Source organism: Otolemur garnettii, unplaced genomic scaffold, assembly GCF_000181295.1.
Source record: "Otolemur garnettii isolate 467f Iridium unplaced genomic scaffold, OtoGar3 scaffold00090, whole genome shotgun sequence".
Taxonomy (NCBI): domain Eukaryota; kingdom Metazoa; phylum Chordata; class Mammalia; order Primates; family Galagidae; genus Otolemur; species Otolemur garnettii.
The window spans coordinates 1472315-1482183 of NW_003852485.1; positions in this window are offsets into that span (position 1 = coordinate 1472315).

Here is a 9869-nt window from a genome sequence, read left to right on the forward strand (position 1 = left end):
TTTTTTTTTTTTTTTTTTTTTTTTTTTTTTGAGACAGAGTCTCACTTTGTGGCCTCAGTGGAGTGCTGTTGTGTCACAGCTTACAGCAACCTCAAACTCTTTGGGCTTAAGTGATTCTCTTGCCTCAGCCTCCTAAGTAGCTGGGACTACGGTGTAAAATCCCATATTTCTTGATGGAGGACAGATGGCAGTATCTTGAAGAAAGCATTTTATAAACTTATAGAATTTTAAATCAGCTTTCATTTCAAAAATTCCTAAAAAGAAAGTAATGTACATTCATTTTGACATTGATAATTTTAAATAACTTCCTAACAAATTCACTTGGTCAGTTTTATAAGAATGTGTGAATAAATAATATTTTGTCCTCTAGCTGGATTTTTTTTCATGAATAAATATTTTGATAGTTTGAGAAAACATTAACTGAGCTGTTTAAAAAAAAAGAATTCTATAATTAGAAGTGGTATAGGAAAAAGCAGATGCAAACACAATGTCATTCTTGTCAAATAATGGTGATAATGTGGCTCAGCAACTTGGAATCGTAACATTCAGATTTCAGGTGATCAAGCAACTGAACTACTCTGAGCTCAATTATGATAATGTCCCTTACAGGCTTGCAGTTGAGGTAAAACTTCTAAAAATTACAAATAATATTATTCATATGTTTCTACCAGATGACATTTTGTATTAGAGTTCTTCTCATACTTCTCTAAATCGTTCTTTTGTGAAGATGTTCCTATATAGGAGGCCTATTAAGAGGGGAGTTCCATGGCCAAACATATTTAGAACTTTTCAACTTCTTCAGTGACCTTGATGTGTGTTAGTATGTGAAGGCCCAGGGTTCATAAAATCATGTTTAATTTTATTTCACACAGTTTTCTCCAAACTTTTTGACCACAAAATCCCTTTTCCTAGCAAAACTAGCATTCCTTGCTAAACCAACTTAATTATCAGGTAGTTCTTTGTTTACGTTAATTAGGCATAGAGAATATTTTGCCAAATTTTTATACTGAAGCACAGTTTGTCTTTTTGATGCTTTAAAATTGATGTAAACATACATTTGTAAAGATTGAATAGTTTTTTGATGACTATGACTGCAATATGAATATAGTGTGGTAGTTTGTGTTGGTTAATTCATTCCCCAGTTTTCTTACAGTGTAATTTATTGAATAATGTACACTTGTAATGTATAAGTGCTTTTATTTACACAGTAAACATGTTTCTATGTCATTTTGAGAATTTTTTAATAAACATTCAAACAGCTTGCTGTAAAGTTTTGTATCATACAAAATTTGTTATATGTACATTGTGAGATGCTTCAGTTCAAATAACAGTGCAATAATTCACCTATGCTGAAAGACTGCCCGATGATTAAATGTCAGGTATTGCACTTCTGTTTTGAGTGGCAGTTTACACATTTTAAATTTTGTCAAGGCGAAATCAATACTGAGGGAATCTTAATTTGGTCCACCTTAAATGTAATGTCAAGGACTCGATTTTGACCTCCTTCACCATGCATCTAGGAAAAAGTAGTCAGCTCATGTTTTTTTCCAAAAATGCATTTTTGCTAGAAGAAAATAGGGTTTATTAATGTAGTTTAAAATCTGTGCAATAAAAAAATAACAAAAAAATCAATCTGTGATTATTTAAGTAAAATATACAAATCAAGTTCATTTGTAATGTATGGCATTACTGAACTGGACAAACAAATGCTATTTGTCAGAAACGTGCTTTTCTTTGTTCTTTTATGTTTGAGAAACTATAAATGATATGTTTTCCTTGACTTTATAGAAATTTTCTGGGAAATTAATAGGAATAAATTTATAAATATCTGGCAAATTAAATCTCTTGAGTAAAATCCAAGACTACTTTTAGGTTAGCATATTTTTTCCTTTTAAACTCTAAAATGCTACCATTATTGTTTTATAAAATAACTTTCATAATGTATTAAAGACCCTGATTTTTGCCTTAATTCCATCATTTACATCATGAATTAAACACTTTCAAATAAATACATAATGCTAAAGTATCATTGAAGAGTATGTCTAGAGTTTATATATAGTATTAGATGTTACAAATAAAATACCTAGAACTTTTGTTGTTATAGTGACCAGTGTAGTCAAAATTTAAGTGAATACTGCCTGGGAGAGCTGTAGTCTAGAATAAGGTCATAATATCACATAAATTCATAAATTAAACCATTCCTGTAATTTAGAATACTGACCATAATACTAGTTCCGGAGAAACAGTGGGAAACTTAACAAAAATTTCTGACTATGAGCTCATTATTTGATTGCTGGGTTATCTGTGCTTTTTATCATTTCCTGCCATGTCTCTTTCTACTTGTTTTTAAAAATACATATTTTTAGATATAATAAAGAGACTTAAATACTTTATATTTCTTTTATCCAGATAGCTTGGTAATATGCAGCCTTGTGTACTATTTTGCAAGTATTCAAAACTCAGATGTGCTGCTCTGCATCTGAATATATAGTAACTAGACATTGGCAACACTTCTGTGTCACTGGTATGTGCCATACCATTAGAGGAGGAGTAGGGTTTTTGCCTGAGGTTTAGTTGTTTTTTTCAGGTATACCCCCTTTTGTAACATCAGAGATAATGGCAATTTGGAAAGCCTACAGTGAGTGAGAATTGCTTAATAGCTGTGTTCAAAGACATATATGCCAGGAATGATTAGTTCTTAATTCTGATAACATTATGGGGGAATCTCAACCTTTAGAACATAAATATGTATGAATACATGCATACAGTTATTTGCATTTTAGTTGACTATATTATTCACATTTTATTTTGCTATGATTACTGAAATTTCAAAGGATAACCTGAACAAGTGCTAGTATGAATGTTTCAGAAACATACCAATTAAAGATTCATGTGTTTTGAAAGTTATAGGCCATTTTTAAATAATTTTAGGATTTGCTGAACTTTTAGATACATATTTAATTTCCCATAGATATCTAAATATAGTACCATTAGAGTTATCTTATAGCAAGAAATAATTTATCTAGTGGCAAATTTAAAAATACTTAGCCTTTTCATACTTATTCTAATTTTCTGATTGGCTTCACAGACACCAATACAATTTTTCATTTATAACATCAGGAAATGTTCTCTTGGTTTTTTAAATCTTAGAAGTGAAGGATGGGACGTCTAAGTTCCTAAACAGAGAATAAACAGTCCCTGGTTTACCATATGCCATGTTACGAACAACAAATTTTACTTAAAAGTTTTCTTTGAAAATTGTTTGATTTTTTTTTTTTCACCTTAAATAATAGAGAAGTGACTGGGGGGAAATTAAGAAAGTGAGAAACTTAGGTAAAAGAAAGCAGTATATGGATATTTTCATTCTAAGTTAATAAAAGGAATCAAGCATGGTTTATGAACAGTTATTTTGTACGTAAGTCGAAGCCCGTTTAGCCATCAGAAATTTTAAGTAATCAATACATGTATTAGTCAATAAGTGTTGTGGTCTTGACAGGCAATAAGTCAACTGTTTTTATGTTTCTTTAATTTAATGCTTTTTACCACTCAGTCCGGCTTACTAGTATCCTGATGGAACTCAGTAAAAACATAGCACTGTTACAATTATGTGATCTCATGAAATACATCAGCACCACCATGCCATACCTAGTACTGTACCTAGTAAAATGTTGGAAATAGTAGGCTTCTCTAGTAAAAGTATCCTAGCTAGCTAATGAGATTTACTTTCTTTTTCCCCAAAATAATTTCTTTTATAAATTGTTGAATTTTTCATGTATAAATAGATCAGAAATTATATGCTTCATTCTTAAATTATGTATATATACTATATTTTCAATACAACTTGTACATTTCTTTGAGCTACCAAAAGTTTGCAACCATTTTTACATGAAATTTACATTTTTTTCTTATTTACAGTTATCGGTAGGTTATTGCAAAACTAGTTGTGCAAGTAGATTACACTGTCAATACCACATACCAATCTTTGAAGAAAATATTTGCTAAAAAATAAATAATTTCTACACAGAATATTTCAAAAGCATCATGATTTCATGCTACATTATGTGCATAAAGACTAGGAAGTAGTATGTGTTTTGGTAGATTGTTTCATTTTGTTTAAAGCATTCCAAGGTACTGCTTAGCCAGATGTGAGTGAGCTGCTATATATCAGATGACTGACATTTTCAAGTGATTACACATGTTCTTTTTTTTTTTGAAATACATTAAACTTTAACTGGCAAACATTCTGATACAATTTCCCATCAAAATTGTAGAATGCAAATGTCAGCTAAAAAGAGGTAATGCCCCTTCAACTGAAATGCTCAGGTGCCTAGGATATGAAAACTAGGGATTCCTCTTCCTCAATATTTTTGTCTTATATCTTTAACATTCGGAGGAAGGGTACTATACAATTTCAGTGCTATTATAGTGGCATTTGAGGAGATTACATGGAAGAGTTAATTATAGTATTTCTAATCCTTAAATTTTACTCCTAAATAAGGATGATAAAAATGATGTGGAATTTCCTTACATACTCATATTTAACACACGTCAGTACAAAAATAATAACGTCTAAATGCTAACATTGAGATTATTTTTGATATAAAACAACATAAAAATGTACAAGAGGAAGTACAAAGAATATAGGTTAAACACTGCTTTGGAACCACAGGTGTACTAAATTATTTCACATCTTTTAAAAGAAATGAACTAATTGCAGTTACAGATGTCATGACTACAGTTAGGGGTTCATCTTATTTTTGACATTAGGTTTTCGAGGATAACCATGGTAACATTGCCACTTGTCAAAATAAATAATATTTTCTTGGGAGCATTTATATGCTAATACTTGCTGTTTTCATTTAAAACCTTGATTATAATTGGCAGAACAATGGAACTGGTCAATTGATTGTGTGGTTCTTTGTTCTTAACTTTGCATTTCTATAGATGTTTTATTCTATTAGTTTTAAATAACTTTTTGTTAGTCATGCCTCTCAACCTTCACTTAATAGTGAATATAAATAAGCCTTGTAATTTCTTTTTATGTTTTCAATTATTAATAATTTAAGTCTTCCTGTGAATTTTTTGTATTTGATATTAAAGCACAGTGTATTTGTACCACAAGAGCATATGATAAATTAATTTCTCTAAGCTTGGGCACTGACCAGTCACAATACCTTATACTTTGCACTTAAGACATGACCTTTTAGTTTGTAAAAGTTCAACATCACTTCAATTTAAGTTAAGTAGAACCATAAGAAAATAGCTTTGAGTGAGAGTAAGGGAGAGAAGCTATTAGCATACCTAGAAAACAACTGCAACGCAAAATGTATAATTTTATGGATGTTGAACAAAGGCAACATTTGACTTTAGGATTCTATAGCGAGGAAACTTCCTGTTTAACAGTGGCATACTCCTGTTCTGAGAACTAGATCTTTGGGAGGTATATGAAAATCATTCACATCATCATTCATATCATCTATAGGTTTTTGTTAACAGATTGTCAATGTGGTGAGGGTTGGGTAGAGGACAGAGCAATGGTACGACTGTGCTGACCACTATAACACTACTATCTTGGTGATAGTGGGTAATCCCACAATGATCTTACAGATTCACTGTGCTTTATGGTTTACAAGGCAATTCTACATATATCTTTCAGAGGATCCTCAATATAACCCTTCAAGTTATGACAAATGTTACTTCCATTTTTATGATTTTGGATACAGGGGCTTACTGAGGAAATGGAGAAGGTAGGATTTGAATTCAGGTTTACTACACTGAGTCCCTCATCATTTCCACCATTGCACACAAGCACTTAGTAAGACCTGTATAATGTCTCTGTGCAATAAGGGAGTGGTCTGGGAGTCTTTATCGAATCTTTACAACTGTAAAATCCTATTTTCTGTAAAAACAGAAGGTGAACTTATTTTCAAAATCATATTGTGTAAATGTACTGTCAAATCCATCTGGGGAGTATACACATGCATGTATCACAGATCTAAAGAGGGTCTTCCACAGTGAGCCAGCCATCAGTGAATACATTCTAGCAGTACTGAATTCGACAGATTACCTTTGTGTACTTGGTATTTAACATCAATTCGGAATAGATATGTTTGTATAAAGTGATTAATACTCTCACTGTTACCACTGTGAATAGTATTACTTTAAAGCTATAAACCAAATAGTGCAAAATACAACTAAGAGATAAAATACAGCTACACTTAGGTTTTGCTGAATCAAAAAATTCAGTCTTAATAACAGCTGTTTAGTTGGAGACATGGCACGTTGTGCAATAGCTAAATTGTGGGAAATCCTGTTTTCCTGATTGTTTTTAATATTCTGTTCCTGAATGAGAAACAAAGAATCTAGCATTTTTGAGCACCTACTATATACCAGGCACTTTACTATATTTTATATCATTTCCTCCTCATGCATCTGTGAGTCAGAAAACATCTCATTTTTACAGATTCAGGGAAAAGACTCAGGAAGTTAATTACCTTGATTGGGGTCTCAGAGCCATTAATGAAAGAACTCTTTCTTGTGTTAGGACTCAATTCTTGATTGCAAAACATAAGCTTGCTTTTCTATGGTGATTCTCAAATTTTTACTGCACATAAGAATCAAGGAGGGCTTATTGGTCTCACCCCCAACGTTTCTGATTTAGTAGATTGGGTGGGGCCCCAAAGTAGGTATTTCTTACCAGTTCCCAGGTGATGCTAGTCCTCTTAGTTTGAGCACTTTCCTACATCATGCTGTCTTCCAAGTGCATATTTGAACTCAGGATACACCCATTTGTTTTACTATAAAAATATGATTAGAAACCTAGTAACATTTGATTTTTTGGTAATTTATAAAAATGTTGATTTGTAAGGAGAAATCTACTTGTAAATAAATAGATCTATTTTGGGTTTTAACCATGGACAAGCAATTTAAAGACTACACAATTTAAGTTACAAGTTAGTCATTATTGCACTTCATTTCCAAGGACTGATTTACAGAATTCCTTTAAAAGAATGAAAAACATTCAGAGGAAAGATACTGTTGTTAAATAATTTTAGATATGCTAAAATTATCGATTTTAATAAATTGATTAATTTTATCCTTAGATGATAATAATGGGATTTGGATTAAGGACATTGTTCTTCTAGGCATTTTGAAACTGTTGCTAAAGATCAGTGGTCACAAAAGGACCTTATAAGCTACAGTTCAACACACATACATACTAAACCTGACCGTAAATGCCAGATTTCCCGGGCCTAGTTTCCTGATCTTCTGACTAAAAGAGTAGGGAAGTTCAGCTCTGATAACGAACATATTATAATGGACTTAAGAAATTATGTTGTGGGAGCTACCCTCTGCTTTCCCATGTGTGTTCAATGAGTGATTATTAATTTAAAAACCCTGCAAGAACATTGCTTCAGCATTTTTTTAGTTCTGGTTTTCTCAACTAATTAAAGGATGTGACTCCCCTACAGGGTAAAATGCTAAGTCTTAAGTTTTTTAGCTCTTTGCCCATCAATTAATAACAGCAGGAGATCATCTAATCCAAACAAACTTCAGATTTTAGATGACATTTTATTTAGGCCAGGGGACCATATAACATTTTTATGAGGAGAGCAAAAGGTGTTATGCAGGTGCTTTGATTTCCTACGAGGAAAGTATTTGCTATGCTGCAGTTATGATTGTCTGCAGCAGATACACCTGGCCCTCAGCAGGCTTCCTAGATGGAGGGGTCACACAGTTGTTGCTGTAGCAAGTAGGGAGGGTGATGGTGCATTTAGGCATTAGATCTTTGGCTAGGGCACGGGGATGAATTTTATACATCAAGATAATTGCTTTGGTCACCTATAAGTCAGTTTAACAATAGATTCTTCTGACATGTATACCTAATTGTGCCTTTATATTGCTTAGGCGCTTTTAAAGTTCTTGCCTGGAGGAAGGAACCTTCCTAATCCTGTCCAGTTCTCTGAGAATTAAGATTTTAATATCAAGCAATTATTTTTTGTCAAGGAATTAAGAAGGAAAAAAGGTTTGTGTTGAGCTAGAATTAATAGAAACTGGATGCTTGTGCACCATTCTCTATCTTTTCATTCCTTCATCCTCAGTTTTTACTAAGACGTATAAACGGAAGCTTTATGTGGAAGGCTGCATTTTATGCATGTCATACCAAATGTTGCAGCTGAGGCATTCACTAATAAAACAATCAGATCTCAGTTTCTCACCTGCCAAATCCTCTCTCCCTACAAATCAGCAGCTTGGTGAATTCATTCTGAATGTTCCTGGAATTTAGGCTGGCAATCCTTGTGAAATCTGTTGCAGCTGCAAAAATGTGTCCCCATATGGAAATAAAATCCCTAAATAGTGCTCTGAATTTGAGTTAGCCATTTATGGGACTCTCTCCCCTGCTAGGCACCCGTTAAATGTTTGTTGAACAAGGAAGTGAAAGCATCAGTTAGCTCCTGGGTTTATATCTTCACGACACTAAATGGTCTGGGAAACTGGTTTTTAATATTATTACACTTTTGTTGAATTGAGTGGTGCTTGAGCACTCATGATTTGGTTTTTCAAAAATTAAGCAGGAATAAGAACATGACCATGTTTACGGATTGCCTCCCACATAGATTATCAATGTAGGTGACTGTTTACAAATATTTAGGGAGCAATTTAAGGTCACTTTAATCACATCTTAAGGAGTGCAATAGTTTTTTTTTAATTTAAATAAGTTGCTTGCATTTAAAGTTAATAGATTAGTTTAAAAGGTAAAGGGCAAAGCAATAGATTGTATTTCTATCCTGAAGGGATAAAAATTAACCCATTTAATAATGAGCACAGATAAAATGTTTCTTTAAAATAATGTATGAATGTAAGAATTAGTAAAGGACTAAGGAACTTTCAACAAATTTTAAAATTTTTCTTAGAGGAAAAGATATAATAGTACTTGAAAAATAAGATTTCTTAATGAGAACTTGACTAATCAGCATCTTAAATTAACTTGTAATATTTTTTTTCACCCTAATTTTAGGAGAATTCCCTCTTAAAAAAACAAACAAACAAACAAAAAAACAATCTGCGTGGCTCCTGTCGCTCAAAGGAGTAGGGCTCTGGCCCTATATGCTGGAAGTGGCGGGTTCAAACCCAGCCCCGGCCAAAAACTTCAAAAAAAAAAAAACCCTAACAGTTGAATTGATGACATTTCATTGGAAGACACATTCCAGTGTATCCTGGAGTCAATATTTTTCTTCCAACTGATACATAACAGATTTGCATTTAATCTTTGATTAGCAAAAGTCTTTAAATAACTAAACAAAACTGAAATGTTACTGCTGGTTGTGCATTTCCATTGTAGGCATATGTTTTTCTACAGCTGGAAATTGAAAGCCATAGAACAACATATACTTAATGGAAGATGGAGATAGTTTTGCGCTGCAAACCCACTGAAATTTTTTTTAAACTATGTATCCCCTGTTTTGGTCAAATCCAGGATTGCTCTAAAATACGAATCAGAAGAAAGCTGTGGAAATCAATTTAACTTTATCAGCTCTTAAGGAGACCATACCTTGCTCCCCAGAAAAAAAGCAAAGTTAGATAAAACTTTTTTTAAACCTTCAAGGAAATGTGTTGGGAAATATTTTAGATGGTTTATGAATGCAATTAGTGACAATTTTATCTCGAAAGACATTTTGTTCTCATTAATGTTAGCCTGTTCACTTTGGAGATGGCTTCCTATGCTGTCCTGGATTTCTATAGCTCTTAAACTTTGTATTTTATTTTTTTCATTGTGGAGGAAGGAATGTAATTATAAACATCTCAATCCAGAAGGATATCTGTTCTCAAAAGTGACTAAGTTCCCTTTATTCCTCTTAAACTTACAC